This window comes from Phyllostomus hastatus, unplaced genomic scaffold, assembly GCF_019186645.2.
Source record: "Phyllostomus hastatus isolate PE091 unplaced genomic scaffold, TTU_PhHast_1.1 phas_contig_1, whole genome shotgun sequence".
Classification (NCBI taxonomy): domain Eukaryota; kingdom Metazoa; phylum Chordata; class Mammalia; order Chiroptera; family Phyllostomidae; genus Phyllostomus; species Phyllostomus hastatus.
Genome location: NW_025333498.1, coordinates 44,218,137 through 44,242,278, shown reverse-complemented (window position 1 = coordinate 44,242,278; position 24,142 = coordinate 44,218,137). Strand labels below are relative to the sequence as shown.

The window sequence follows — 24,142 nt, the reverse complement described above, 5'->3', positions numbered from 1 at the left end:
TGCTTTTTTCATTTAACAAAACACTGGAGAAATTTTCATACTAAAGATAAGAAACTGTCTAATTCTCTTATATTTTTACAGCTGCACAGTATTCCACTGTGTGGAGGTATCATTCCATCAGTCTCTTATTAAAAGTGTCACAGGTGTTTTCAATTTTTTGCTAACACAATGAATGTCTTCATGTAACTGTGAACATTTGAAAATATATCTATGGAATGAATTCTCAGAAATATGATTTATTTAAAAACTAAGAGATAAAATAATTTCGATGGTTATTGTCAAACTAGGCTTCATATCAGTTGTAACCTGCTGAACTTCTGCCAGCAGACCCTGAGAATGCTGTGGGGAGCTCAATGGCTTTCCAACACATTGTGTAGTTGTCCTTTCAAGGTTTTTCCCATCTGTGGAAAAGTGTATCTCAGTATCATTTTATTTGATATTTCTGTTATGATGATTGAGGTTGAGCTTGTTTTAAAAGATTAAAGTTGTATATGTCATTCTTGATAAAAGAATGTATCTTTTCACAACTGTGTAATGAAGAATCAAAAGCATTAGTGGAGTTCAAGCTTTAGGATAAAATGTTACAGGAAGTAAGGAATTGGGACTAGCATACATAAAATACACTTTTTATAAAGCTTGAAATAGGCAGTCACTAAAATATGGAATGAAATATGAATGCTGAAAGGAAGTGGAGGAGGAAAGGAATAGAAATTTTAAAAAAGCAAAGAAAAATATTTAGAAATACAACAAGGTCTCAGAGGATAAAGAAGACAAATGGGCTAGAAATCACTAGCTCAAGTAGATAAATTGACCTGAAACAGAATGAAGAGAGCGCTTGAATGAGTGTATGTGTTGATGAATAGAATATGGATAAAATGAAGTGAGGAGAGGAAGTGAGGGGATACATGCTTCGTGGTTTCTATCTTCTCAGACATAGTAGGAAAGTTCATCTGATGACAGAGAGTACTTATAACATGCCAAAGAAGAGGCAGAATATCTTATTTTAAAATACTGGTCTTGTCAATAACACACAATAGAGTTGTGGCTTTTTAAATTGATTTTTCTCTTTTGAGTGGCATCAACCCAATTCAATTCAATTCTGTAAATAATTTTGAGCAGCTAAATACACTGTGTTGTGCCAGGAATTACTGGAGACAAAACAAATCAATAAACTATTTAGCCGGTAAAAACCTTTTAGTTTCACAAACACACGAATTTAAATATAAATTTATATGTACAAATATAATGCCATAGAACAAGTATAGAACATGCTATGTTGGAGTTCCAGTGGTTTTGTTCTCCCAAATCCAATGGCTATTTATACATCTTCAGATTATCCATTATCTGAGTTACATTTAATGCAAGCAAACACTCCTTCCCTCTTGAACCTCTCTTTTCTTTCGACTTGTGAGTTCATTTTCACCGGTTTTCTCCAAATCCACTGGATGCTCCTCCTCTGTTTCCTTTGCTCACTCTTTCTCATCACCCAACCCTCGAATGTTGGAATGTCCTGGACTTAAATCTTCAGATTTCTACCTTTCCAGTCTCAGCTCTTGTCTTCTAAGTGTATTCCTAGATGATTTTATTTAGTGCCATGAGTTTAAATACTATTTATATCTCAACACCAAACCTCAGCACTAGAATGATAAAGGCAATTGCCTACTCATCTTCTCCACCAGAATGTCTCAGAGATATTAAAATGAGTATATTCAAAACTAAGCTCTCAATAACTCCCCACTTACTTCTGACCCACCCTGCTTCTTCCCTATTTTCATCCTTCTCCTTTAATGGCACCACCATTCATCTGTCTTTTCAGGACAGCAAATTCCACCCTTTGCCTCACACTCCTTTATTCAAAACCAAAGTCATATCCAATTCATCAGTTATAAGCAGAGCTTGCAAAATATTGACCATTACCCTGTTTACTCTTCTCAGCAATGGCTATTGAAAATTTATATCTTTTTTTTTCTCAGACAAGTAGCTCTTATTTTTTTTTTAATTTTGTTTGTTGGTGTAATGACTTTTCACCAAAAAAAAATCTGCTAGATAAATACTCCACAATGTGACATTTTGATGACATCCTAATTTTAGGTAAAACCACACTTACCAATCCACTTTCTATTGTCAAGTTAGAAAAAGTCACAGAAAATGTATGGAATAATGTTGATTTGCAAATTTTGAATGAACTCAAGAAGGCTGAGGAGGTATCAACTTCTAGATTCTAAAAGGTTCTAGAATCTAGAATCTAGAACCTTTCAGTAAGATTTGTTTTTACCTTCATTGTGTTTTTCTGTGTTGTAATTCAATTGAACATTCTGAGCATAAGAAAACTCCAAGTCTCAGCCCTGGCTGGCGTAGTTTAGTGGATTGAGTGCAGTCTGTGAACCAAAACATCACAGGTTCGATTCCCAGTCAGGGCACATGCCTGGGATGCAGGCCACGGGCCCCAGCAACCGCACATTGATGTTTCTCTCTCTCTTTCTCCCTCCCTTCCCTCTCTGAAATAAATAAATAAAAGCTAAAAAAATTGTTTTAAGAAAACTCCAAGTCTCACAATCATTGAAAATTTTGGTGAAGAAAAAAGATTCAGAAAAAGGGGAAATTTAATAAAAATCTTTTAATATTATATTTTTTGTACATTTAAAAATGTTGATATTTACATAAACACATTTTGATCATGTTCATAAATGTTTATGAAAGTTTATTGTATATATTGAGATTTTATTAACATATTTTTTAAACAGGAGTGAATTAGACATTTAACAAGAGGTAAATATATTTTTGAATATCCCAAATTCAATCACTTCTCACCACTTATACCATTGTTACTACGTCATTCTCCTGACTTGTTTCCCTGCTTGTACTTTTCATACAATATTCATTCTTTATGGAGTAGAATGAACTTCTCTTTTATTTATTTATTTATTTATTATTTATTTTTAGAGAGGTGGGAAGGGAGGAAGAGAGGGAGAGCATTATCAACGTGTGGTTGCCTCTCACATGCCCCCCTACTGGGGACCTGGCCCACAACCCAGCCATGTACCCTGACTGGGAATCAAACCAGTGACCCTTTGGTTCACAGGCCAGCACTGAATCCACTGAGCTACATCACCCAGGGTTAGAGGGGCCCTGGGCCACTTCTTAATAGTTAAATTATATTATTCATTTAATAAAACACTTTAAATGACTTTCTATTATATGTCAAATACATTCAGTCTCCTTTTTATGATTTGCAAGGTCCCCTGTATCTCATTACTCTGCTTTTGTTTTCCTAAATAGCTTTTTTTTAATTTCTAAAGACTGTTTTTTTAAATATTTTTACAGTTTCTTTTTTTTAAGATTTTATTTATTTATTTTTTAGAGAGGGAAGGGAGGGAGAAAGAGAGAGAGAGAGAGAGAGACACATCAATGTGTGGTTGCTGGGGGTCATGGCCTGCAACCCAGGCATGTACCCTAACTGGGAATAGAACCTGCGACACTTTGGTTCACAGCCCACGCTCAATCCACTGAGCTATGCCAGTCAGGGCTAAATAGCTTTTTTATAATGGGAATTTATATACCTATATAAAAATTTTAATACATGCATAAATATTTATTATATAGATACATTTTTTGGTTAAATTGCTTAGTGGTTATCTTTACACAGACTGAATGGTCCATGAGAATATTTGCCTTGTCTGTTTTTTTACAACTGAATATCTAGAACCTAATACAATCATAGGCATATATAATAAGCACTCAATGAATATTTGATTAGTGAAAGAATGAATGATGCAAAGTTGACTGTGGCTATAGGATTAGGAAAAGTTATATGAAGATTTGTGACTTCTGAGTATGGAACATAGGATAAATTTAAGGGAAGAGGAGATAGAAACATATTTCAAACAAATTACATTTTACTGGTACATTTTGAGTAACCTGACAGTGATGAAAAGTTAGATTAGAATCCTGGATTCTAAAAGTTAGATTAGAACCCATTAGGGATATCGGACTCATTTTCACTGGGGACCACATCAGCCTCACTGTTGCCTTCAAAGGGCCAAATGTAATTTTAGGACTGTATAAATGTAACCACTCCTTAACTAGGGGCAAGGAGCTCGGCACTGCTGCCGAGTAGAAACAAGATGGAGGGCCTGATTTGGCCCATTGGCCTTGTGTTTGCCACCTGTGCATTATACGCTATGGAGCCTTTCTGAAACTCAGAACAAATAACATAGTATCTTAGAATATATTGTTATAAGCTGATAGAAAACACTACGCACCTCTGACTATTAAAATTTTAACCTATTAAGCTGAATCATTTTATGTTTATTTTAGATTTGTTTTCTACAAATTTAGAGGACTTTTTGTTTTAATCTCTACTGATGCAATGCCAAGTTGAGAGTCAAAACAAGATAGCTTTTTAGAAGATCTGTGAAAGGTAAAAGGCTCAGGAAACTAGGTGCTGAGTCAAGGGAAATTTTTCTGTTAATTTATCTCTTTCTTTAAGTTAGTTTCATATTACAATGTTAAGGACTAGGAACTTAGCTACAAAGCCCATATTCATTTTTGTGATGAATGTACTGAGAACTCAAATAACCTGAGCCTCTATATAATATCACCTACTCATATCATGAAGGTTTTCTTAAAGGAAGTGGAACTTAGGAGGGAACATGAGTGCTGATTATCTCAGTAATGTATCCAACACTGTGGTAGGTATACCTTGTTATGAAAATTTCCCAATATTTCCTTATTCTCAAGATGCTTACAGGAACATAAGACACTCATCAAAATAAAGTACTAGAATGGGACTTTTGCTAATACTCATCATAGCTATGGTCATGCTATTAAGTATAATGCATGTTATATACCAGATGTTTTGCATACCTACTAGTGTTTGATATCCACAAAAATCACAAAAGGGGTCAGTATCTTATTTGAAAGATAAGGAAGATAAAACTAAGTGGCTAACTATCCAAATTTATGTGTTACTTGGTTGAATGTGTCATGACTTATAGTGATACCTAGATAATGCAAAAAACATGTTATTTTCACAATGCAGTGCTACAATTTCTAAGCCTGTTAAGTGCCACCAGTTAAGCAATGCTGGACTTCATAAGTTCCTTAGTGTCTGAAAGGGTCTGAAAGAATACTGCTTTGTTTGATGTCTAAACCATGCCATCTGTGGAAAATGTGTTGCTTGTTCACTATATGTATTACTTCATGTAGACGTGTTACAAAATATCTGAGGAACACATTTGCCTTACTTTCTGTCATACTGAAAGTATCTTATCTATTTTTCTTTGTCTCTTCTGGATCCAAAGTCTCCTCTCAGTCTTTTAACCTTCAAATTCCTTCTTAGACCATGCTGACCATTATGATGTGGCAACTAGCAACAAATAGTTATTCAGGACTTGAATAGTCACTAATCTAAATTGCGTTGTAAAATAAACCCTAGCTTTTGAAGACTTAGTACACATAAAGAGAATATAAATTATCTCATTAATATTTTATATTGATCACATGCTGAAATTATAAATATGTGATATATTAAGTTCAATAAAATGTTATTAAAATTAATTTCACCAATTTTATTGTACTGATCTAATGTGGATACCAGATATTTTAAAATTACATGTGTGACTCACAGCATATTTCTAATGGATGGCATGATCTAGACTATTTTCTCTTTTCATCAGACTCCTTTGGCATTCTTATCCATTCTTATGGTTTGCTTTTGATCTCTCAAATGTGATCCTTAAATTTCTATCCTTGGCCTTGGCTTTTCTTCTAAAATTGAACCTCATTTCAATTTGTTACTTGATACCTCTTTCATGAAGTCCCATTGGCAGTTCAAACTGAATATGTTTCAACTTAAACCTGTAATCTCGCTACAGAATCTTTCTTATTCTTCTTTTGAATCTATTCCTCAAATTGTCCAAACAAGTGATCTTGGAATCTCTATGGACTCACTCATTCCATATATCATTCAATTGCCATGTTTTAGGGGAATCCAGTCCCTTCTCTCCATTTTTAGTCATTGTCATAGTTATTTATTTGGTCATCCATTAAGTCTTTTCTATACTACAGAAAAGGGGTCTTACTTGCTTCCATACTCCTCTTTTTCATAGTTTTATTTTGTCCAGTTCAGATTTATTTCATGTATTCAGTTTGATGGGTAGGCTCAAGTTAATTAATACAAATAAGAATGTCCATTGTCTACTTATATCTATTTAGAGTTTTAAAAGTGATTTTTCACACATTTTAAATTTTATTTTATTAATTATGCTATTACAGTTGTCCTAATTTTCCTCTCTTTGTCCCCCTCCTTCTAGCAACCTCCAATCCCTCAGGCAATGCCCATGCATTCATTCATGTCCATGGATCATGCATATAAGTTCTTAGCTTCTCCATTCCCTGTTCTATGGTTTATACCCACATGAATATTCTGTGACTACCAATCTGTGCTTCTTAATTCCTTCACCTTTTCACCTATTCACCCACTCCTTTCTCTCATCTGGCCGCCATCACACCATTCTCTGTATCTACAATTCTGTTTTTGTTCTGCTGTATGCTTACTCTTTTTTTAGATAATCAATTGCTGATAGATGTATATTTATTGCCATTTTATTGTTCATAATTTTGATATTTTTCTTAAGCCCCTTTAACTTTTCATACAGTAATGGTTTGGTGATGATGTACTACTTTAGCTTTCTCTTGTCTGGGAAGTTCTTTACCTGCTCTTCAAGTCCAAATGATAGCTTTACTGGACAGAGAAATCTTGGTTGTAGGTACTTGCTTTTCCTCACTTTGAATATTTCTTGCTAATCTCTTCTAGCCTTCAAAGTTTCTTTTGAGAAAGCAGCTGACAGTCTCATTGGAACTCCCTTGAAGGTAACTATCAGTTTTTCTCTTGCTGCTTTTAAGATTCTATCTTTAACTTTTGGCATTTTTATTAGGATGTGTCTTGGTGTGGGCTTCTTTGCATCCATCTTGTTTGAGACTCTCTGTGCTTCCTGGGCTTGTATGTTTATTTCCTTCATCAAATTAGGGAAGTTCTCTTTCATTATTTTTTCAAATAGATTTCCAATTTCTTGCTCTTTTTTCTTCTCCTTCTGGCACCCCTATGATGTAATATTGGTACACTTGAAGTTCTCCCAGAGGATCCTTATACTATCTTCATTTTCTTAGACTCTTTTCTTCTTGTTGTTGTTTTAACTGGTTGTTTTTTGCTTCCTTATGTTCCAAACCATTGATTTGATTCTTGGCTTCATCCACCCTACTGTTGATTCCCTGCAAATTATTCTTTATTTCAATTAGTGTATCCTCCATTTCTGACTGGATCTTTCTATGCTGTTGAGGTACTTGCTAAATTCCATGAGCACCCATATAACCAGTGTTTTGAACTCTAAATATGAAAAATTGTTTATCTCCATCTTGTTTAGTTCTTTTTCTGAAGTTTTGCTTTGTTCTTTCATTTTGTCCATGTTTCTTTGACTCTCATTGTGGCAGCTTCTCTGTTTGTTTCTATGTGTTAGGTAGAACTGCCATGACTCCTTGTCTTGGTAATGTGGCCTACTATAGTAAGCATCCTGTGGAGTCCAGTGGCACAGCCTTCCCTATCAACCAAGCTGGGTACTCAAGGTGCACCCTCCCTGTGGGTTGAGTACACCTTCCTGTTGTAGTTGAGCTTTGATTGTTGTTGGCAGGTCAATGGGAGGGATTTAGCCAGACCAGTCAGCTGCAAGGACTGGCTGTGAGCACTGACGATCACCCTCCGCCATCTGTGGAAGATCAACTGTGCAGGGACCCACTCCACAGAGCACTTCAGCAGGGCTCTGGTGCCCGCTTATGTTCTGTCTGTGGCCATTTGGCATAAGCTATAAAGTGATATATAGTTGGCTGCTTCTTGTACTGGGCTTGGCAGTGCCCTAGTGAAGCCAAGCTGTGAACCAAGGCCAACTTCTGCTAGTGCCAGGCCTCGGGCCACATAGCAGGGTATGGGGGTCACTGAGGCCTGCTTCTACTTGTTTGAGATGATTTTGGAAGATCAGAAGCATGAGGCAAGATGAGTTATTCATATAGAAAATCCACTGTTAACTACTTGGGTGGGCTTAAGTTGGGTAGGTCAGAGTCTCTAGGAATCACTAGGGTGGGGCAAACAGTATGAGGCAGGTTGTTGGAGTCTCAGATATGGTGCCTGCCATGCTTTGTGGCTTTATTGGGGAGGACTCAGAAGAGGACCAATGGCCTCTTCCAGCAGTTCTGTCTTAGAGAAAGCTAACCCCCAACTCTTACCCTGATGCCAGACACTTCAGTTCCTCCCCTTATGCCACTGGTGCCTTTCAGACTGCTTCCCCAGTGCTGTAGCTCAGTGGGAGTGAGTCTGAGTAAATCCACATGCAGGCCTTTTAAGAGGAACTGCCTGGGAATACAGTAGTTTCTTCTACCAACTCAATCTCCACTTGTTTTTAGAGCCAAAAGCCATGGGGACTTATCTTACCAGCACTGGAAGGGTTGAGGGTCCTGGTGTGGGTTTGGGACCCTGACTCCTGAGATATCCCTCCCAATTTTTTCCTTCACAAGTGGGTGTGGGACCAATCCATTCTATGTCTCAAGATCTCTGTCCCTCTTACCAGTCTGGATGGATGTGGATTCTTCTTTAATTCTGTGGTTGCAGGAACACATTCAACCTGATTTCTGCTAGTTGGAGTGTTGGTTGTTCTATAGTTTAGATGTAATTTTGATGTGGTTGCCTGAAGAGGTGAACTGTGTTTACCTAGGCCACCATCTTGGAGATCTTGGTATGTGTCTGCACACATTATTTTACTTGATTATTTCAGCAAGCTAGTGAGATAAATAGGAGCTCTTAATAGATTTAATAGAAGATAATAATACATGGAGAAATTGAATTGTGTCAGGACATGATGAAAACATATTTCTCCAAAATTCTAGCCCAGAATCCTTTTTATTCTTCATAGTAAAGATATTAACAGCTCAGGGTAGGTAGTCAGAAAAGCTAAAATCCAACCTTCAGTTCCTCCACTTACTAGATATTATATATGTTATTTCATGCAACTTCATCTCCCTGAGTTTGAGTTTCCTCATCAATAAAATGGGGAGTTTCCTCACAAGATAAAAAGAAAAAATAATGTATGTAAAGTATTTTTCTTAGTTTGTGGCATATAGTAATTGTTTTAAAAAGGTTAAATGTAGTGCAAATAGTAGCCATAGTAATTGGTTTATTAAGCTGTTTTAAATCAATTGATGATCATGTTTTCTCTCATTATGAAATAAAACTTATGCCAGGATATTCTTGCTTCATTTCAATTTTAAGTATTATGATAAGATTATGAAACTCATCAAAGCAATTCTTGCTATTGCTTTCATTTCCTCAATGCAGCTGTGTGGGGGTGTATAGTATGGCTATATGTGGGAGAAGGAAGAAGGCTCTCACTCCTTTCTTGTTTATTTACCAACTTTTGGTTGACATGGAAATTTTCCTTTGAGTAGCTTAACATGTGTCCTCACCAAAAATACCCTTTATTTTTTAAGAATTAATAACCATCACACAGTGCAATTCAAAACATGGTAGGCAGCTGTTGATTCCTGAACATAAAATTAAAATAAAGTAAAACTATGGAGACAAGAAGAGGGATAAAAAGCAAAGTTTCCACTATCCACTTTTATTTATATCTGATTTTTGCCTACAGCAATGAGATGATAACATAGATGGCTCATGAGGCAGATATGCTGGAGTCCTAGCAAAATGATTCCAGAAGGAAAAATAAGAAAGTGAATTGAGAGTTCCAGGATCTGGTTTGCTGATCTAGTTATAAAAGTCATTTTTTATTTTGTTTTATTACTTTTCCCTGAAAAAAGCTGGTCAGGATTTGATGTATAAAGGGTGAGTGAACACATCCTCAGTCCTAATTCTGAGAGCAGTTGGTATCAGGGCACCTGCTTAATGAGAGCAACGTGTCACAGGGGGAAGTGACTGACCAAATGCTCAGGAGATGAGTGGCTCTGGTGCTGCCCTTGGAGAACTAGCTGTATCTTACAGTCCAGAGCACTTAAGGTTATAAGTGTGGCTTTAAGAATGTGAGCTGTAGTTTCAGAGTGGAGAATCAGCATGAAAGAAAAACAAAAGATTATCAGCTTAGGGTACAGTATGACTTGAGGTGGGAGAAGGTGAGATGCAGCAGTTCTAACTTCCCCTGACTGTGATGTGCTCTATCCTAGGTCTATTTGCCAGCTTTTGATGTAGAGAAGTAGGAAAGACACATAGGGATCAGTGACACGTGGGGCTGGGAACCACATCTGTTCTAATACAGTGGCAAACCTGAACTTGTTGGAAATGTTCACAGTCCTGGGGAAATTAGAGGCAAGGGATTTCACACAGGTACCAAGACCAGTAATGTTCTAGATACAACACACAGCAACAACACTAACAAATGTAGTGTCTGACTTTAAGGAGCAGAAAAGATATACAACTCAAATAGAGAACAGAAAATAATGGAAGCCAAGATATAATTATCTGCCAAAAAGTAACAGAGGTCAGAAAGGAGGAGAGGGGGAACTTACTTAGCAATAGCAAAGAGCACAGCAGAATATCCTACTCTTGGTCATTTGAAATCATGTTGAAAAAGTTGTAAGAGTATATGAAATCCTGTTATTTTTCAATGATCAATTCTAAAGTAGGGGTATAAATGCAGTCTTTTGGACCTGTTCTTCATTTCAAATTCTACCAGTTTGACTTAAAAATAACAAGAAATAAAAAATGACATTGATTAACATGCAGCAGAACGTCTGTCCAACCCACACATCAGAGGAGCGATGCTCCTTGAGGTGACTGACACCAAGAATCACAGTCACAAACGCTCAGAAACAGTCAAGATGCAAATCAAGTGTGAAGGGCGAGAACACTGGATCAGAGAGAACTAGCTCTATTTACAGGATGTAGAAGGCACCCGCCCTTGGTGACAGTTACCATGCATACCTTGATCAGCTTTCAAAATCTCATGATTTTTTAAGAGAAGACACACAGAGATACACCTTTTTAAGTAAAAATCCTCATTTTCAGTGGAAACTCATTCAAGACATTTTAAATCATTGTTCAGGACCAACAACATATGTCTGTGGGTTGAATTTGGCTGGCAGTCTGCTGGTTTCCCACCTCTTCTTGAATTTATGGCTGCTCTTAAGGAAGCAAGAGCAGGGTGCAACGATTAGAGAGAACTAGATTCCTCCAAATAACTTGTGTCTACACAAGAAATTCTAATAAATGTTTAGTGACTGCCTAGTGCATTAGATTATTCTATGGAAAAATATCTATTTAAATGTAATTTTTTGTTATTGCTAATTTAGGTCCTTGTTTTGTCTGTCTACATTTCATGACTGGGTTAATTTTTCTAATTTGAAAGAACAAAATTTCTTCTGCTGCTAATTCTCTTTTTTAAGTATATTTTATTGATTATGCTATTACAGTTTTCCCAATTTTCTCTATTTATACCCTCTCTGCCCTGTACCCCCCAACCCTCTGGCATCCGCCCACTTAGTTCACGTCCATGGGTTGTACGCATAAGTTCATTGAGTTCTCTGTTTCCTATACCATTTTGACCTCTCCCCATCTATTTTATGCCTACATCTATTTTATGCCTACCAATTATGCTTCTTCTTCCCTGTACTGCCCCCCCCATTCTTCCCTTCCCCCTCCCCATGAAAGCCCCTCCATGTGATATCCATTTCTCTGATTCTGTTCCTTTTCTGGTTGTTTGTGTAGTTTTTGTTTTCATCATTTGTCTTTTCTTTTAGGTTCATTTGTTGATAGTTGTGAGTTTGTTGTCATTTTACTGTTCAGATTTTTTATCTCCTTTTTCTTAGATAATTCCCCCTAACATTCCATATAATAATGGCTTGGTGATGATGAACTCCTTTAACTTGACCTTATCTGGAAAGCACTTTATCTGCCCTTCCATTCTAAATGATAGCTTTGCTGGATAGAGTAATCTTGGATGTAGGTCTTTGCCTTTCATGACTTGGAATGCTTCTTTCCAGCCCCTTCTTGCCTGCAAAGTTTCTTCTGAGAAATCAGCTGATAGCCTTATGGGAACTCCTTTGTAGTTAACCCTCTCCTTTTCTCTTGCTGCTTTTAAGATTCTCTCCTTATTTTTAATCTTGGGTAACTTAATGATGATGTGCCTTGGTGTGTTCCTCTTTGGGTCTAACTTCTTTGGGACTTTCTGAGCTTCCTGGACTTCCTGGAAGTCTATTTCCTTCACCAGACTGGGTAAGCTTTCTTTCATTATTTGTTCAAATAAGTTTTCAATGTCTTGCTGTTGTTCTCCTTCTGGCACCCGTATAATTTGGATATTGGAATGTTTCAAGTTGCCCCAGAGGTTTCTAAGTCTCTCTTCATTTTTTTGAATTCTTGTTTATTCATTCTGTTCTGGTTGGATGTTAATTTCTTCCTTGTGTACCGAATCATTGCTTTGAGTCCTGGTTTCTTTCCTGTCACTGTTGATTCCTTGAATATTTTGCTTTATTTCATTTTGGGTATCTTTCATTTGTTCTTTCATTTTTTGACAAAGCTCAATCAGTTCTGTGAGCATTCTTATTACCAAGGCTTTAAATTCTCCATGAGATAGGTTGGCTATTTCCTCATCACTTAGCTCTCTTTCTGAAGTTTTGCTCTGTTCTCTCATTTGGGCCCAATTTCTTTGTCTCAGCATACCTGTTAAGTTGTAAGGGAGCAAGGCCTTAGGTATTCACCCGGGCAGGGCAACTTTCCTTGCTAACTGTGGGGGAGGGGCCAGAGAGGGAACAATGCAGCTCACCTGCTCTTCTCTAGCCCCCACTGTCCAATGAACTCTAGTGTAAGACTGGGAGTTTCTCCCACCACAGCAACTGCTGTAGTCCACAGTCAGCTCTGAGGCTCGGTTTCCCATTCAATCAGCCCCACCTGTGTGATCCACCACCTCAAGTTCTCTCCCTCTGCTGCCTTACTGGTCTGGTTGATCTGGTTGACTGTTTCCTTAATTCCCTGGTTGTTGGAGTTTCATGCACTTTGACTTTCTGGCACTTCTGGTTGTTTATTGATTTTAGATTGGTTGTTATTCTCCTTTTGGTTTTGCAAAGAAGAGAATGTTTTCTACCTATGCCTCCATGACTGGAACTCTTGGTGTCTTCCCAGTTCTCATCAGAGAATTTTTTTATCCATTAAAAGATGTCTCCAAAAGTTAACTTTTCTAAATTATAGCACATATAGTAATCTTAAGTTTGCCTGATATTTTAAAGCTGTGTGATGTCAGTTATGGACCAGGGTGTCTATACTTGTGTGAATGCATTGCTGTAGGGAAATTAAAAGAAAGGTTCATAGTATGCTTTGGGTGGTGATAATAATAGAAAAGACAATTTAAACATGTGCTCATGCACACAAACACAGATGTGAAATTCATAGTACACAAGAGGGGGAAATATGGCTTGGGTGTGGTTGTATAACCCCTTTCTTTATACATGTTATCTATTAATAGATCAGAACCTCTAAGTTTCAGAAGTAGCCATGACAAAAATATAAGTGAATAAAGGGAGAGAGATTAAAAAAGAATTAATTTCAATAATTTTAAATTAAATAGATAATCCTGCTAGCCATTTAAAACTCAAAGTATCTTGTATTCCCTTTTGACTTCAGTATGCTCAAGCCAAAATCATATATTTTGTTTTGTGAGGAGCCTAAATTAAGATAGAAGTTTGACTTCACTACTACAAATTACAGTAACACTCAATTAACTGGAACCTGGTAAAGCAGATAAGGCATCTAACCTCCTCTGCTTCTCACCTCCCAGCTTTCCTTTGGAGAAAAAGAAGTAAAAACACCACTCATTTAAGTGGAAAATCCAACCCTCAAACAACTCCTGGACTGATATTCCTGATAATGTAGCTGAAGGGCTTCAAGACACTAAGGCAACAAAAGGACCTTTAGTTAACCAACCTAGAAAGAAAAGGATATTCTTTAAGATATACAGTATATGTACCATATTGAAAGATCTTCAAAGCTAGGGTTGAAAAACAGTCAAAAACATTCCATTGAAATAATGTGGACAGTTAAATAACTTTTTCTATTTTTATATTCTTGGTTTCATGAAAGAAAGCCACTGGCCCCAAATTTCAGATTAAATTTGAGTGAAAACACAAATATTATTTTAATCTTATTTATTTTTAGAGAGAGGGGAAGAAGGGAGAAAGAGAGAGAAACATCTCTGTGAGAGAGAAACATCTACTTGTTGCTCCCCATATGTCCCCAGCTAGGGGCTGGGCCTGCAACCCAAGCATATCCCTAGTGGGAATAGAACCGGTGACCCTTTGGCTTGCAGGCCAGTGCTTAACCCACTGAGCCATACCAGCCAGGTCTAAGTTTGAGTGAAAACAACAATATTTTGTAGAATTTGTTTTGTTCTCACACCAAAGATCCCTTGATGTTAAACAAGCAAGAGAACTGTTTTTGCAAGTGTTTAAATTGATGTTGTTTACTCACACTTACAAAGTGCATGATATAAACATTAAACAACAACAACAAACACTTGTGCTGAAAGTTATACAATAGACTCTGATTGCTTATCTTATGGTCTTTTTTGGGTTTTCTTATATGTAAGAGAATTCATTTTGTAGCAATAATTAAGACTGGATGTGTGTTCTGGATCACTAAATGTCATATTTATATTAATGTCAGATAGATAACCAAAGTATTACTTTCATGTGTCTCTGTGTCTATGTATCCATCTTTATACCTACCTGCTTAGCTACCTACCCACTCCTTTTCTCACTATTCCCAGCTATGATCCACACCCCCAACCACCAGCATATTCCCAAGTGAAATTCCCATAAAACTTAATTTGAACAAGTGTCAACAAATATGAACCTAGTAACACTGAGCTTTAAAAACAAAGAGACATCTAGTAGTTAGTAACAGTTTTAGAACAATGCAGATATAAAATTTCAAAAAGTATATAATTCTATAGAAATGTTTTTTTAACAAAGTTTAGTATGCATCCAAATCCCCAGGGGTGATGGCTAAACATGTAGTTTCTAAGGCCTCTCTTCAGTTTTGCTGAACAGAGCTATCTCTGGAAGGCAGTGAAATATGCATGTTCATGAAGCTCCTCACACTGACCTTTGAGACTCAATGCTCTGCATTGTTCCTCCTCACTACTGCAGCCATTTTTACATTTTTACATGAAGTTGAGTTATTTCCAACCCTAACCCCCAGAATTAATTTTAGCTTATTGCAAGTGATCTTTAATTTCAGTGGAATGAATTTCTGCAAGTTTGACAACAAATTATAAAAAGTTATCATAGCTTTTGGTCCACACTTGTGGTACAGACATCAAGTGTGTCCTCCCCTTACCCTCAAGTCCTAGTACCTCAATAAGTCACACCTTCTTCATTAGGCATTTGCTTTGTCCCTGACCACAACTTTCTCTACTGGTAACCTGATCATTCATTGCCTCATTCCGTTGCTAGGACTGAAGCCCTACCTCTCTAGGTCAGTATCCCTTGTGGGTGATTCACTTATCTCTGAACAAATACCCGGCATTCAGAATTGACATATAGTAACATTTCACCTAGTTGAAAACAACCTGTAGGTCTGCAATTCTGAGTATTGTTCCTCTCAGATTACACAAATATAGGCATACACCACACACACACATAAATATGACTATTAAAAATGTTTTTGATGCATACATAACTGAACAGGAGAGAAACTGATTTTAAATGAATTAAAGGAGATATACTGAAATATTTTATTTTAGTGGTATTGTCATTGTCACAATAGACTGTGGCATTACTGTCCCATTTTCAGACATGTCCCTTTGGCACTGAAATCCAATCCAATCAATTTAGAGTTTGAAGACATGAACATTAGGAAAAGGCTAATGGATACAATAACAAATTTGCTAAATAAAACAAATGTCAGCCATATTTGACTACTGCCCATTACTGACTTCTGTTAATTAGTGTTGAGCACTAATTATGCAATATGCAGCTTCTCCATATTTCAACCTGGACAGGCCAAGATAGAGATAGAGAAAGCTGGTGTATTGCAATCAATGCGTGACTAGATTTAATCTGTTTGATAAAAGGGCTTTGTGACTGCGTCTCATCCTTTAGGAAATAAATACCTACAGAACATAAAATTGCAGGAAACAAACAATTGCAAGTTGAGATGTATTTTTCACAGTTGATATTCTTCCAGCCAAAATCAGTGCATTAGTTCTGTCCCAGAGAGTGTCTGAGATGCTGCTTGTTTTGCCAGTGTTTTCTAATAGTGTAGCTGTTGAGCAACATGTTCTATTGCCCATGTTTTCTCCTTAAGTGACATTTCATCATCCAGTGCCCTAAGATAGTCACCCTGCTTTCCCATAATTGATACTTGTACACAAGAGATGAAAAATGGCTCAGCATTTCTTGCTAAGATTAGGTCAAAACTGACAGAGGCAACAAAGAAGTTGGCATTACTTGCGCCCCTTATGGTTCTCTCATGTATTTAAGGAGATTGGCACTTCATAAAATTTCTTATGCTGCCTAAACATAATTACAATAGCAGAGACTTTTTGCTTCTCTTTGTTTTTTATTTATTTCTTTATTCATTCATTCATTCATTCATTCATTCATTCATTCATTCATTTTTTATTTAGCTGATCACCAGAGGGAAATTCAAAAGCAGTTCTACTACTCCTATTTTTATGTTTTCTTTTATGCTGTCAATAAAATGTGACCATACCTGTGGACCACTCTTTAAATGCTTCTTCATCTGTCATTCCAGAGAAGTCTTTATCTTTCTCTTCATTTGATTGGTAACCAGGAGCATTAAGCATGCACCTGTAAGTTCCAAGTAAGATTTCCAAAGTTCTAGAGAACATTTCTCCCCCAGATCTCTGGTTGTTCTTATCCTAAAATTAGTGTTTATGAATAGATGCTGTGGTATTGCTTCTGATTTGAAGTTAATTAAGAAGTATCCCATGAGAATGCTAGTGCCCATTGTATAGCCTCAGTGGCTGGGGATCCATTCTTTTGGTCTCTTTTTGCCAAGTTTTTTGAGATGGGATTGTCTTAAATAAATTCATCAAAGTTTCCCAGGATCTATAAAACAAAACCAAAATCTTTAATAGGAACTGCAAGGTTTTCCAACCCAGCCCTGATTAACTCTTTCCCTAGCTTTCCCACCTTACCACCCACACTCTAACATTTGCTGGAGATGCTCACCCCTCTTTTCCTTAAATTTTGTGATCTTAGCCTCTGCTGCTCTTCATATCCCTTCTCTGTCTTTGGAGTCCTACTTATCCTCATACAATGTCAAAGTCAACTGCCACCTTTACCTTGACATTGTCCTTAGTCCCATCCTCCATTGCATGCTCATCACAGTCCTTGGCAGATAAATAAACTCATGTCTAATTCAACCCTAGGGTTTCAATAATTTTTGCAGCAACTATTTCTCAGGGTTGAGGCTCAATAAAAATTTGAATTGTAAAATCAGTTGCTTTGCTCCCAATAGGGTGGAATCTAGAAGGCTAAAGTACCTGGGGAATGAAAAATGGTAACAGGATATTAAGGTCTGAGAAAAGAACAAGGTTGCCTACCACACAATTTTTTTTAGGACTTAGACTACTCAAAAACTATATTTCACTTGTCATTGTCATCATTTAGGATGCCCACATGCAAAGAAAATAACTGTATTGTAATTTACCCATGCAGCTGACTTTGTCAGTAACTGCACATATCACCTGGATTCCCTGATGTAAGTTCAACAAGTGTGAAGCCTTATTATCACAGTTCCTATATGCAACACCTGCCCAGTCAAAGACAATGTTACCCGATGTGGAGGCTAGGATCACATTCCTTTACTCTGACCTTCCTTTCTCATTATATTTGACATTTTTGAAACTGAGTTTTATTGCACTCTCTCTGCTTATGGAAGTAGTCTGGGGAAATTAGACTTCATACAGATGTAGAAGCCACAGGGGAAAAAAAAGAAAAGAAAAAAAGTGAACTGGAAGGAAACTTAAATTAAAATGTTATTTTGGTAAATGGCTGCTGTGGTGGAGACGACAAACAATTGCAATGCAAGCTAATTACTGACCCATCAGGCAAGTGTAGCACAAGGGTTGTGCCACACGTTACCAAAGCTACCAAGGCCACAAGTCATTTCCACAGGGGAACAAGCAGACGGTGCTCTACCACATCAGATCTTTCCAGGGGATTGAAATGAATTTCTCAGAGAAGTAATATCTGTCTGTGGAGTTGCCCTGCACTTTTAGCAGACCTGGAGAAACAGCTCTTTCCATATATTCCAGGAAATAAAGGGGTTATATCACTACGGAGGGTCCCTGTGTGTTTAGGCAGAAGGGACATAGTAGCTCTTAGAGGTTGGGGTAACCAGATGTCTCACTGGCTACACAGTGCAAACCCTGGTTCCCACTGAACAGGGATTCCCTAAGGTACACTCAGTACTTGCTTCTGAGACAGATTTCCTTAAAGAATACTCAGTGGCAATGTATGTCAGGCAACTGAGTTCTTTTTGAAGGAGGAGTATGAAGCACCTAAAGAAATTTGAAACTCTAGGAAACATACTCTATTGTCAGAACAGTTAACTCTGCTAAGTTATAATTGGCGCTAAATTCATGTTTTTCTGAGAAAGAGACAAAAAGGTTATTCTGAAATAGAAATATAGTATTCTCCATACTTTTGAAAATTCATATGAATATCCAAGTATACTTTAATGTTAGCCTCCAAAGATATAAAATGAACTGCTCTTTTTTCTGCTTCTAACTTATCATGAAATATGATAGTTCATTTGGTCCTTAGAAACTATAGCCAGGGTGAATTACATGTATTTTTTTTAAATAAGAAATAAACTTGGTTAAAGACATGTTCTTATTGGTAATGCTTTGCTAAGCTATGTCCACTGACATTAACTTGTTTCCATATCTTTTCTATTTATATATTCAACATTTAGTCTGTATTGTTTCGTCAGGAAGCACAAGGCATATTTATAAATGATTAAACAGAAAGTCTCATGTACCCAACATGGCTACCCTATTATCATTTTAAACCTCTAATCTGTGAGATTTCCTTTGGAATTCTTGTTACCTTATCTTCCCATACACAGCTTCCACTTGACTCAGGAGGTCTATGACTAAAGCAAGGATGTTTGGGGTTTAGGCCCTGGGTCCTGTCCAGGACTACTTTTCAACAGTCTGTAGCACCGTGAGGGAGCTTCTCTGAGCTTTGGTTTTCTTTGCTCTGCATCATGGAGATATAGCATAGTATGTATTCAGTATCCCTTAGCTAAAAAAATTCTTAATATACTTCTACTTTTAATGCTATTGATAGAAAAGAGATGTTAAAAATTTACTTTCTAAGCTCTGGCTGGTATAGCTCAGTGGATTGAGCGTGGGCTGGGAACCAAAGTGTCCCAGGTTCGATTCCCAGCCAGGGTACATTCCTGGGTTGCAGGCCATAACCCCCAGCAACCGCACATTGATGTTTCTCTCTCTCTCTCTCTCTCTCTCTCTCTCTCTCTCTCTCTCTCTGTCTCTCTCTCTCTCTTGCTATCTCTCTCTCTCCCTCCCTCCCTTCCCTCTCTAAAAATAAATAAAAATAAATAAAATCTTTAAAAAAATTTACTTTCTAACTCAAAAGGGCAACCTGCTGAGACTTAATGTAATTAACAGAGTGCAGCTAATAATTGACAGACCAGCAATGCAGTTTTGATTAGATGAACTATCACATTCACCCCTGTTTGGCTCTTTGCAGTAAGAGTGGAGACGTGGGCCCAGAACGGCACAGAACCAAGTCTGTTGAGCAGAGCAAGAGTTTGGGTGGCCCTTACGAAGTGCATTGTCATCGCTGCTTCCTGTTTTTAAAACAGTATTGAAAGTGGAACTAGTGCAATATCAGAAGCTATTCTTGCTCTTCTCTTGGTACATACAAAATCAGGAAGTCTAGAGAAGTTGTTACGCCAGTCTTAAGTGATTTACATTATAATTTTTAACTCAGAGGTATTTATTTGGAAAGTTTTATAAAATCAATGGTTATGTTAGACACATGCAAAATGAACTAATTCTTCAATATTTTCATTAGTAATTCACCAAGGGTCTGTGTGACTCTTGTAAGAATATAAATGCAGAAGGCATCAATCTTTTATGAGTAAAATTGATGATGATGATGATGATGAGCAGATAATATATTACAGGAAGAACCAGGGAAATTGTGAATAGTCACACAGATCACATGAAACTTAAAGTTAATATGACTTATAGTTAACAAAATGCTTGCTGACACTAAGTTGCATAGAAATACTCATGAATACTGATTTTACAATATTCTACCAAATTTAGAAAGTTGAAGGTCATTGAAAAATTAAAACATGGATAGAATAATAGAACATGATTTCAAACCCCTGTGAATATTCTTGTAATAATAACATGGAAAGACTCACAAACTGGAGCTCTTCACTGCCTTTCTGAGTACAACCTGAACTCTGTATATATGTTCCTGGAAACACATTCAGGAACATATGTACTTGACTGAACCCTGGGGTGGGAGGGTTTCTTTTGATTTGAGGTTCGGAAGGCTTCATAATGGAACTTGTTCCGCTAGAACCTCCTTTCATAAAGAGTCAAAAATAAGACCAGCATGGCAGGGCCACCATATCGCACAATTCCAGGGAGCACCATTTACTAGAATGCTAATTAACAGCCTATCCTTAGTCACAAATGTTACCTCCCCTGTATGTGGCACTGACTGACCAAAGCTGGTCTTCTGCAAGATATTCCTCCCGCATAACTACAGGACATCCCAGTCTGAGATTCAGATAAATGCTACTGGGAGGAGTTAAGGGGAAGCCTGACTAATCATTTATGATATTGTGTCAATTCATTTAACATTACTCTGTCACAAACACCCAGGTGACTCATGGAGAGAATGGGTATATTTCAAGAATTTGGTAAGGGAAAATGGATTATGGAATTTCAGAAATGTTGACTCTGTGGATGAGGCCTGAGTACTTGCTACAGGAGGGGCTTTGATATACAAAATATGAAAGGAATCATAGGTACCTGGTAGAGGGGAAAAAAGAGTGTTAGGAGGTAGGTGAAGGGAAAATGAGAAGTTGAAAGTTGTTAAACAGAAAGGGTTGCAAGAGGGAACCAAATACAACTTGCAAAATTTGGCCTATAACCAGCTGTATCCACTTTGTATGAGTGGTCCCTACCAGGATGGAAAAGCATAAATCATCTCTGAACCCACAAGCATAGCAATTACAAGTTTCACAGCTACTAGCACAGCCGTCGCTTCAGTCCATCAGGTTTCCTTCTTCCTGTGTCCTCCCCCCTTCCTCTTGCACCTCCCTCAGTTGTGCAGGAGGGTACTGCTTCTCTCTGCCTTGCTCTCAAATCATCTATACAAGACATTTGGTTTTATACCAAGGAAAGCCCTCTCCACATATTCTGTCCTTCAAAGTGACTAGAACACCAGCCCCTTATAGCACTGGCTAGATTAGATGAAGTGGAGTTTTCTGTCAATCCTTCAGCCCATTGAAAGGCTAGCAAGATCATCAGATTCACACACACCAAGGATAAATGCTATTTTAAAAAATATAATCCATCATTAGTCTGTTCCTTGAACTTCCTTGCCACTATATTTTTCTTTATAACACACTTTAATATCTACCTTATAATCTCAGGTTATTTGAATACCTTTGCATTGCTGAGCCACTTGCCTGAAATGCCCAACCTATTCTGACTTAACTCCAGCACTGGCTGATATCTTTTGCTGCCTATCTGTCTCCACTTCCCAGTTCCACCTGAGTTTGATGCCATTGCTCTTCTCTGAACCTAGACACACCTCTATTCCCATTTAATTATGGCTTGTTTCTCTATCACCCTAACAACTGTAAGACACTTGGTTAAAAATATATATATATATTCATCCTCTAATATAGCGCTGCCACTTAGGAGAATCTCAATAAATATTGAATGGATAATTTATATTCTGCTGGAAGAAATCTTTAAGAAGAGGTTTTGTATTGTTTTCTGTGTTTTTCTCAGTGCAATGTTGTGTTCTGCAAAGTTAGAAACCAGGAAATATTTGCAAATATGAGAATAATTATATGATAATACCAAGTTACTGCTATTGCAGAACAAATTACAAGGGAAGCTCAATAAAGAGAACAAGTGAAGGACAGTGGAGTATCAACAAAATGTAAAATGGGGTCAGACGGGAAAGGAAGTGATAGAGGAGAGGGCGAAGTAAGAAAAATGATGCTAACCCTGTAGTAGAGGAAGAGATCAGCCAAACAGAAAGATCTAAAGAAGGGAGATTTTGAAAACGTTTTCTGAAGGCTGTCCCCGAGAAATCAGGAGGGAAAGCCAGATAAGAGGCTTTTTAAGTAATGCAGCCCTCTGACGGCAACATATCACTAGGCAAAGTACGGGTGGGTTGTGCAATCAATATGAGAATGCAAATGTTCATTTGACAGTGCAGTTTGCACAGACTTTGAGGAAGCAACATGTCCTATAAATGGCACATGGCAGGGCCATGTAAATACAGTGGCTTCATGCTCTCGGTCAGAAGAAAGTGGCTTCGGCCTCAGCGATTTGCCTCAGCAACCAGCATTACAAACACAGCATCCTTAGAGTTTGAATCTAATGAGTAATATGAAGATCAAGCTTTGAATGAACTCACAGGAGACCCATAATTTTATAGAAAAAAAATTATATGTTTAATTATAAATGTCTCCCCACCCAAATTCTGGGGCATGGATTCATACTGAACCATGTATTACATTGTTGCTTGTCTGCCTAAAACTACTGAGCTCTGTAGATCTGCACTAATACTTCGTGAGCTCCGACTTTACACACATCAGTATCAGAAATGTTAAGGACAACACAGGTCACACCTGTGTTCTTGGCTGCCCCTATCTCCACTATCATTTTTTTTCCAACGATAAAACAGAGGTCATTGACTTGTACAAGATCACAAAGGTGCACATTTGAAACAATACAGCCACTGAAGTCACAACAGGCACTTTTATGTAACCAAACTAATTAGTATGAATCCCGGGCCTCCATTCCAATGACAGTTTCTAGATTTTCACTCCTTCATTCATTCATCCTTATTTCAATTCACAAAATTATACCCTGAAAAAAACTCGTGATTTTAGTGGTAGCATTTTCATAAATGTCAAAATTTCATGGATTTGCTTTGTTATTTTGAAATAAATTTCACTTGGCTAAGAAAAATTTAAAAATTTGATAATAATTCACACACAGAGTAAAACCAAAATTATTATGTACTGGGCTATATGGAGAAATAACTTTAAATTATGTGCATGTGATTGCATTTACTTTTTTAAAAAAATTATATATATATAATTATATCTTATTCTACTTAGATACAGAGGTAAGGACCATGTGCCTATTGTAGTGGAGAGATTTGATGTTTCTTCAACTCTTCTCAGCAAAGCAGCTGTCATTTTATTTCTATGAAATTGTGGGAACAAAGTCTTCTTTTATTCAAATTATTGTTTCAAATCTTATTGAAGGCACTCTTTTATTCTCAATTAAATAAATTTTTATTTTTTAACACATCACTCATAGAAACATGAAAATGAAAATATGAACAAAATAAATCTGTGAAGGAATTCTTAAAACATTTTTGTAAACAACTTTGTGAGGTACAACTGAAGTAAAGTGTGAGTATTTAAAATGTACTGTTATTATTTTTAAAATAGGTACACTACTACTGTTAAACCATCATCACAATCAAGATGACAAAACATCTATCACATCCAAAGTGTCCTTGTATCCAGTAAAATCCCTGGAACCCATCAGCTCTCCACCACTGTTACTTTGCATTTTTCTAGAATATTATGTAAGTGAAATCATAAGTGGCCGACGTGTACTTTTTTAATCTGGCCTGGCTTCTTTCATTCTGTACATAAAATTTGCAATTTATCCATGTGGTTGTATGCATCAATATGTCATTACTTTTTATTATTGAGCAACATTTTATTGTGCCAGATAAACTAGAATTTGCCCATCCATTCACCTGTCGATGGACGACTGGGTCTTTGGGGGAAAGGAAAATGCATACTCCTTCACTT

The 24,142-nt window shown here is 37.1% G+C and overlaps 1 protein-coding gene across 3 annotated transcripts in view; it reads left to right on the top strand.

Annotated features, from left to right (window-relative positions):
• ARHGAP15 (Rho GTPase activating protein 15) overlaps positions 1-24,142 on the top strand; it is a 619,068-nt gene that overhangs the window by 5,135 nt on the left and 589,791 nt on the right. Inside the window, exon 2 of one of the 3 annotated variants that reach the window (XM_045838438.1) lies at positions 23,771-23,910. The exons of 1 other annotated variant lie outside the window; for it this stretch is intronic. The gene's annotated coding sequence lies outside the window, so the exon portion shown is untranslated. Of the gene's footprint in view, positions 1-6,817; positions 6,874-23,770; positions 23,911-24,142 lie in introns of all 3 variants that reach the window. One more of the 3 variants, XM_045838608.1, reaches the window with a different exon arrangement.